General features: G+C 44.6%; 1 protein-coding gene across 1 annotated transcript in view; it reads right to left on the bottom strand.

Moving 5' to 3' along the window:
* The window catches only part of LOC102482728 (ubiquitin domain-containing protein 2), a 33,723-nt gene extending 26,452 nt beyond the window's left edge, over positions 1–7,271 (bottom strand). Inside the window, exon 1 of the mRNA XM_027775899.1 lies at positions 7,131–7,271. The gene's annotated coding sequence lies outside the window, so the exon portion shown is untranslated. The remainder of the gene's footprint in view (positions 1–7,130) is intronic.
* Positions 7,272–8,278: the final 1,007 nt, after the last annotated feature.

Here is an 8,278-nt window from a genome sequence, read left to right as displayed (position 1 = left end):
ATCACCCCCAGCGGGGATGGCCATGACTCAATCCCTTCTCCTCCATTCTCTTCTTGGGATCCTAGGCATGCACACACATGGGCCCTGCATGTTTTTTAACCTGCCATTTCTGGGATTTGAACTGTAGAGTTAGCCATGCAGGATCCAGAGCCTTAACCACCATAACGCCTGCTGACCCGAGACTTTCAAAATGTGAGGGCATGGTCATCATTGCACGCCATGTATGTGAACATGTGAAGTAATGAGACTGCATACCAAACGCCATACTGAGACTAGCTGTGCACAATCACCACGCGTTTCCACAGGTATACCCAGAGTAGGCACAGGCTGTGAGGCGAGGCGCACACTGATGTCAATACTTCGCCCACTCAAACTGATCCACGAGAAACTAAGTTACAACACAACATAAGCAGATCTAACTATTTCAAGTGCACTGATGTTAACACTTCATGGCTCAAACTGATCAACAAGAAAGAGGGAGAAACTAAGTTACAACACAAACATAAGCAGATCTAACTATTTCAATCGCAAGTCAAATTGTGAACACAGTAACTTTGTCAGTAATTTCACCCTCAGGCTAAAGACAAAAGGATCTGTAAACGGGGAGCAGCCGGTGACGTAATAGTTACATCACTAGACTCCCATGTAGTTGAACATGGTTCTAGTCCCAGACTCAGCGGCTTAAAACTTACGCTGGGCATATGTGTGTATGCCCAAAAATCCCAAGAGGAGGATGAAGGAGAAGGGGGGTGTGGCTATTCCCCCAGGGGGTGATTTCTCACTTTCTGTCTCTGGCGAGCACAGACCCCTATAGCAAAAATCTCTCTAAAAAAAAAAAAAAAGAAAAAACTCTCTAAAAAAAAAAAACCTCCTAAAAAAAAAAAAAAAAAAAAAAAAGAAGACATGTAAAGAAATAGTGACGTCTAAATGGTAGTTCTCACAATGGCATGAATCAGCCATTACCAAACTACCTTATATATTCTACACTACAACAAATAAATAAATACACTGTAGAACTGGAACAAGGTTTCTCACTGACAGAAAAGGGAATTATAGAGAACAGCAGATGGCATAATGGTTACATCACAGGACTCCGATGTAGTCGATGGCAGTTCAAGTCCCGGACTTGGTGGCTTAAAATTCACTCTGAGTATGTCTGTGCGTGTCCATAATTCCAAGAGGAGAAAGGATGAGAGGGGAATGCAGTGTGGCCATCCTCCCAGGGAATGATTTCTTGCTTTCTGTCTCTCTGCCTCTCTGGCACATGCATGCACCCTATAGCAAAAACCTCTCTAAAAAAATAAATACATAAACATAAAGGAATTACAGAGCTAGCAGGTGGCATGGAATTAAGACAACTGGACCCAATATGGCCGACAGCACAGACCTACTGGCTTGAAACCATACCAGGCGCATGTAGGTGCTGTGCCCAAAACCCCAGAGAGGAGACTGGAGAAGCATTTGTGTATTGGCCATACCCTGGGGAGGAGGGTAGTAATTTCTCATTTTCTCTACCCTGCCCTCTGGCGTGCACATGCCCTATAGCAAAACAGAAAAGAAAAAGGAATTATAAATATGATCGGAGGAAGGCTAGAATGAACCCTGTCAAGTTAGACTGGAATTAGAGGTGCATGAGCTCACTGGCTTTGACAGGGGGTATGTGCATGCGTCTTGAGCTCTTTTCACTACCGGACCTGGAGGCAATGACATTCCAGTAGCACTGGGCATACCATCCACAGTCGGTCTGTCTGTGTCTGTCTGTCTTTCTGGCTCTCTTTCTCTCTTTCTTTCGCTAGAGGGCAAGGGCACTAGCCAGAGAGAGAGGGGGGGGGGAGGAGAAAACACGCCCACTCGTGGGGAATGGTCCTACTGCAATCCCTTCTCCTTCATCCCTCCTCCTTTTAGGATTCTGGCCATGCGTGCACGTGTTTCTCAAGCTATCAGGTCTGGGGCTCAGACTGTGCAGCTGACGGTTTGCGATCCAGATGCCTTAACCACCAGGCCACAGAGCCAGCCCTAGAGTCTTCTTTCTTTCTTCCTTCCTTTCTTTCTTTGGAGAGGTTTTTGCTATAGAGCTTGTGTGCTCACCAGAGAGAGAGAGACAGAAAGCAAGAAATCACCCCCCAGGAGGGATGGCCACGCTGCAATCCCTTCTCCTCCATTCTCCTCTTGGGATCTTGGGCACGCACGCACACGTGCCCGGTGTGAGTTTAAGCCACCAGGTCCGGGACTTGAACCGCAATCAACTACATGGGAGTCCAGTGACACAGCCATTACGCCAACTGCTGGTCCCAGAACCTTGTTTCTGAATATCAATTTTCACTAACAGGAATCAGGAATCCAGCTGAGTGCAGACCTTGGATGGGAAAAAGAGAAGACGAGCCTGGGAAACATCACTCGGAGGCAAGCTCTCACCATCACTCCCGTGGGCACAGATCTAGCGTGAAAAAAGAACGGATGAATAACGACAGGAACATCCCACTTCACTGACGGAAAGCGAAAACCCTAAGTCCATGCCAATATGAGTAAGTGAACAAACTGGGGCAGCTGGCGAGCCCTTCCTTACATTAAAATGGCAACAGTTACAGGGACCAGCAGGTGGCGTGGTGGTTAAGGTGCTGGACACTCCTACGTGGCCGACTACAGTTCGAGTCCCAGACCTGGTGGCTTGCTATCTCTCTCTCTGTATGTCTCTCTAGACAAATTTACATAAATAAGTAAATAAATCTTTTAAAAAAGGGCAACAATTACAAATACCATCCTTGAAGAACTGATGGAATTAGAAAATGATCATTTGACAACCATCCTGACGGTTTCACACAAGAATTAGCAAAGGATGCTGAAACTAATGCCTGCCTGATGAGGACACGCAGACTCCACTCTTCTCACAAGATACTTGTCACTATGTGAGGAAAAACAGTGACTTTACAGTGTAAAACTAGGCAGGCACCACAAATGATCAAAGTTAACATCACCAATAAAAGGGAGACAATGACGTGTCCCCTGCCGTGCTGCGCGGAGGACATGATCTGCAGAATTCCCGTGTGGCTGAGAGGAATTTGCATATTCCAACTGAGAGCCCTCAGCGAAGGAACTGGCCTGTCCTCCAGATGCCAAAGTCGTAAGCACGCCAAAGTCTTAGGGGCTGTCCCAAATCTACAGATTAAAATGAGACGACAACTAAACCTAAGTGTGACCCTGGAGCATTTTATTCAAAAGGCAGTGGACACAAGAGTGAAATCTGAGTAAGCGCTGAAGAACAGACAGCATTATGAGGACTCACTGCTCGACGTCAGGCTGTGGTTATGTTTGCATGGATGGAAGGAAGATCCGCGTCAGGAGCTTCATCAAATGGTTCAAGAAAAGACATGAGAACTTATCCCAGTGTGTGCGTGTGTGGAAATACACAGAGAGGGAGACACGAAATGCCAATATTTGGGAGAAGCTGAGCAAAGGGATGTACAAGTTCTTTGTACTATTTTTGCAACTTTTCTGCAAGTCTATTTTTATTTTTAACTTTTAAAAACGTTGCTACTGGGCATATGTACTGCCAGAGACAGAGAGAAGGAAAGTGAGAAAGTACCCCACGGGGGATGGCCACGCAGAGTCCAATCCCTCTAGTCTCCTCTTGGGACTTTGGGCATGCACGCACATGCGCCCGGCACGTTTTTCAAGCTGCTGTGTCCAGGATTCGAACGGTGCAGTCGGCCCTGTGCGACCCAGATGCCTTAACCGCCGCACCACCTGCTGGCCCACCCTATGGAATTCTACTTCATAAAGAGCATGGCAAAAACGTGGGCACATACACTTTACTTAAGTTGTATTCATCTGCCAAGGCCTTCTTTAATGGGTTTCTACGTTCTAAGTGCACTGAAAGCCTTCTCGCTTTTAGGAGCAGATGAGAATAAAGGAGCAGATTCAATAGCACCAGAGAATATATTGAAATTTTGGTTTGTCCAAGATTTTGCTGCAAAATCCATGAAGTAGAACTACACTGCAATGTCAAATTCTCTCTTCTTACCAAGTTATAATGAAAACTAAATTTAGGGAACCAGCAGTTAGCATAATGGCTATGTTGCTGGACTCCCAAGTAGTCGACCGCAGTTTGAGTCCTGGACCCAGTGGCTTAAAACTCACGCCGGGCGTGTGTGCGTGCGTGCCCAAGATCCCGAGAGGAGAATGGAGGAGAAGGGACTGTGGCGTGGCCATCCCCCCTGGGGGGTGATTTCTCACTTTCTGTCTCTCTCTGTCTTTCTGGTGAGCACACGTGCCCTATAACAACAACAACAAAAATCCTCATATAAAACAGAGAAAAGAGCTACATGTAATAACAAATATACACAGTCTGTATTTTATATGTGTGTGTTGTACGTGTACATATGGTACATATGTGCATCTGTGTACATATGGAATTAATTAATTATTCTGCTTTGCCTTAGAAGTGCTCCAGTCTGAACTCCCGACCAGGTATCGATTTAGCTTAGCAATGTTACAATGAGCTTTTAGACCACATCAAGAGTAAATGCAGAGATGCCATCAATCAATATTTTCCTATTCATTAAATTTTCATAGCAATTTTCCCTGATACTTTGCAACAAAAACCCGCTAATGTGTTCTATACTTCCTGTTTATATTAAAAACATCTATTTTTCAGTAGAAACTGATTTCTATTCTACATGTTAATTTTTCTTAATCACCTTCAATGTTTGATCTGAAATTTTTCTTCCTCCCTCTGACAAGTAGTAATACTTCCTACACATAAGACTTTTTGTATTCGTCTTTCTCCCAAACATAAAACCCACCTTCACCATTAAAGTACTAGGCTCAGTATTTATGTATTATTGCCCAATTAAAATGTTTGGGGATCATGTCATAGGAAACAATTTTTCCAGTCATGTGCTTGCCTCACACAGGTTAGCTCAAGTTCTAGTGAGCACATTCAGTGTTAACATACAAAAAAAAACAAAATACAGGGACCAGCAGATGGCATAATGGTTGTGTTGCTGGAATCCCATGTGGTCTGAAGTTCTGGCAGCTTAAAACTCATGCTGGGTGTGTGTGCATGCATGCCCAAGGTCCAAAGAGGAGAAGGGATTGCAGCATGGTCATCCCCCCAGCACGGTGGTTTCTAACTTTCTGTCTCTCTGACAAGCACATGTGCCCTGTAGCAAAAATCTCTCTAAAACACACACACACACACACACACACAACCTATTTTCTACACCATGACTTAGCTCATGAAAAAATACAGTCTCAGTCAGCAGGTGGCGTGGTGGTTAACACATTGGACTCCCACATGGCCAACCATGGTTTGAGTCCCAGACCTGGTGACTTGCTTTCTCACTTTCTCTCTCTCTGGTCAAACTAAAAAATTAATAATAATAAATGCAATTAAATACAATAATTTTTAAGAGAATTTTTTTTATTATAGGGCTTGCGTTCTCGCCAGAGAGATAGAAAGCAAGAAATCACCCCACAAAGGGGATGGTCATGCTGCAATCCCTTCTCCTCTATTCTCCTCTCGGGAGTTTGGGCATGCATACACATGCACCCAACGTGTGTTTCAAGCTTCCATGTACAGGACCCAAACTGCAGTCAACCATGTGGGAATCCAGCAACATAACCTTATGCCATCTGCTGGTCCTGAATAAAATAATTCTTTCAAAAAAAGAGTCTCCTTGCTTCGAAGACTATTATTACATTTCACTTCATTCAATAATGGATAAAGCAACTCTTCTCACGCTCAGAGCTGTGGTTAGAATGTACATGCCTCATTCAGTGTTCATCCCAGAAGAACGGGCACCATTTTATTCTTTCTCAAGTTCCTTTCACTATATCCTTCTTATTATATATAGTGGCACAGCTCAACTTTTCACTTCAAAACTATGAGAATTTATTTAAAGGGCGTATGAACTAGTCTGAGTCATTCAGGAAGAGAGATGTGTCTGTGACAGGATTAAGTATCACAGATCCAGGACAGAACAATCCAGTCACAGTGAGGTGTATAACGGGGCTGTGTGTTCATCTGTAGTACTCCAACGATCCAGGCCCAAAGAGAGAGTACACGCTAGAGAGAGAGAGAGAGAGAGAGAGAGAGAGAGCGAGTGCACCACCACGGGGGAATGGCCATTCCACTATCCCGTCTCCTCCATTTCTCCTTTTGGGACTTTTGGGCACGCACATACATGCTCCTAGTGTTTCTTGGACCACCAGGTCTGAGCCTCGAACACAGTCAGCTATGTGGGATCCAGGTGCCTTAACCACTACACCTCCAGCTCCCTTCCAAAGTTTTTATAATCATCATCAAGTTAAAATGATTAATTCCAGGGGCCGGCAGGTAGCGTGGTGGTTAAAGGCAACTGGTTTCCCACATGGCCAACTGTGGTTTGTGTCCCAAAACTGGTAGCTTGCTTTTCCATCTTCCCTTTCTCTCTGTCTCTTTCTGGTCAAATTAAAAAATTACAACAAATAGAATTAAATAAATAATTCATTTAAAAATTCTTTTCAGCATAAGTGCCTAAGACAGAATGATGGTGACTGCAGAGAAAGCACAAGCTGACAGTGCCGACCTACGCTGTGAGACCACTCAGACCACCCCTGCCCCCAGTCGCAGACGCTGGAAGGCGCGAACGGCTCTGCTCCTTCCATCAGCTATAACCGAGGCGGCTCCCAGTGTCCATGCGCTGATACTCCAAGTGCAGAGAGAGCACTTGCAATCGCCTTCAACTTCCCCGAGACAATCACCACTCTATAATCTGCAGCTTTTCCAGCACTCCAGGAGTGATTTATGAGGCTTGGAAAACCTTTATTACGCCTTCTTGATAACAGACAAAGCTTTCCTTTCTTGTACCTTCAGGACATCATCGAAACTTGCTTCCTCACAGTTCAACGGCTAAATTCAAGTCAAACTTGAATAAACTGAGTTTTAAGTTGCAAATATTCTGTCTGAGATAGGAAGCAGAGGTAACAGTGAGGCAAAATGTAATTGTGTGAAGGGGCACAAAGGAAAATGTGCATAATTACCACCTTTTAAAATCTGACCCAGTTAGATAATTAAGATCTTGGTTCAAAATGTCTACCTGGTGAAATGCAATACAATTTGTTGACTAAGATCAAAGACAACTACCCACTTCATATTGTGCTGCCATCGTCTCTGCTTCTGAGCAGGAGCCCGGGACGCGGTATGACCCGCACTCCATCAACTTTTACTCAGCTCCGTTTACTGCGACGGAGGGGCACATGCGCACATGCTTCTGCTGCGAGGCCCTCACCATCTGTGGAGAAAGAAGACCGCGCTCGCAGGGTAAGCCGCAGTGGTGCAGCAGTAATGCAATTCTCCCCAATCCTGAACCCATAGGGAAGGTCCCGGGTTCGTGTCCTGAGGTGTCCTCTACACCCCAGCATTTACCTTCTGTACACAGGCATGGGTGCCTCTGATCCAGGTGGCTGAGGATGGGTGTGGATCGCAGTGTAAGGACTCTTTTGCGTGCCTGTATCTCTCTCTCACGGAAGAGATAAATGACATTAAAAAAAAAAAAAAAAAAAACCTAATAGTGTAGCAATGCTGGACAGAGGGAACGGGATCCCATATGGCCAACTATGGTTTGAATCCTGGACCCAGAGGCTTGAAAACACACTAAGCACGTGTGCAAATGCCCAGGCTCTGGTGGGATGGAGAATAGAGAGAAAAAAGGATTGTGGCATGACCAGGGCTGATTGGGGATCCTCAAATGCACTTTCTCTTTCTAGTGGGTGTGTACGCATCCTCTGGTACAAAACAAAACAAAAACAGGGTTGAGCTTAGTTTGGGCTATTCGTTTAATCCTTTCAGATTAAAAACTTCATGTGCCTCATGAAGTTTCTTTCCCTGTGAAATGACAACGATTAATACCAGTCTTCCTTAAGTCAAAAGGTCCTGATAACAATCAAGAAAATGATGGGGGGCCAGCAGGTGGCGTGGTGGTTAAGGGCGCTAGACTCCCACGAGTACTAGGCCTGGAGGCTTGCTTTCTCTCTCTCTCTCTCTCTCACTCCCTCTGTCCCTCCTTGGTCAAATTAAAATAAATAAAGTTAAATAAAATAACTAAAAAAAAAAAAAAGAAAATGATGGAAGCTGGCAGGTGGTGTGGTGGTTAAAAAGGCACTGGATTCTCACATGGCCAATTGAGTTCGAGTCCTGGATGTGGCAGCTTTCTTCCTCATTTTCCCTTTCTCTCTCTCTGGTCAAATTAAAATAACAAATTAAATTAAATAAGTAAATTATTCTTAAAAAAAAAAA

Source organism: Tupaia chinensis, unplaced genomic scaffold, assembly GCF_000334495.1.
Source record: "Tupaia chinensis unplaced genomic scaffold, TupChi_1.0 Scaffold000612_1, whole genome shotgun sequence".
In the NCBI taxonomy this organism is placed as follows: domain Eukaryota; kingdom Metazoa; phylum Chordata; class Mammalia; order Scandentia; family Tupaiidae; genus Tupaia; species Tupaia belangeri.
This window is presented reverse-complemented; position numbering and strand designations above follow the sequence as displayed.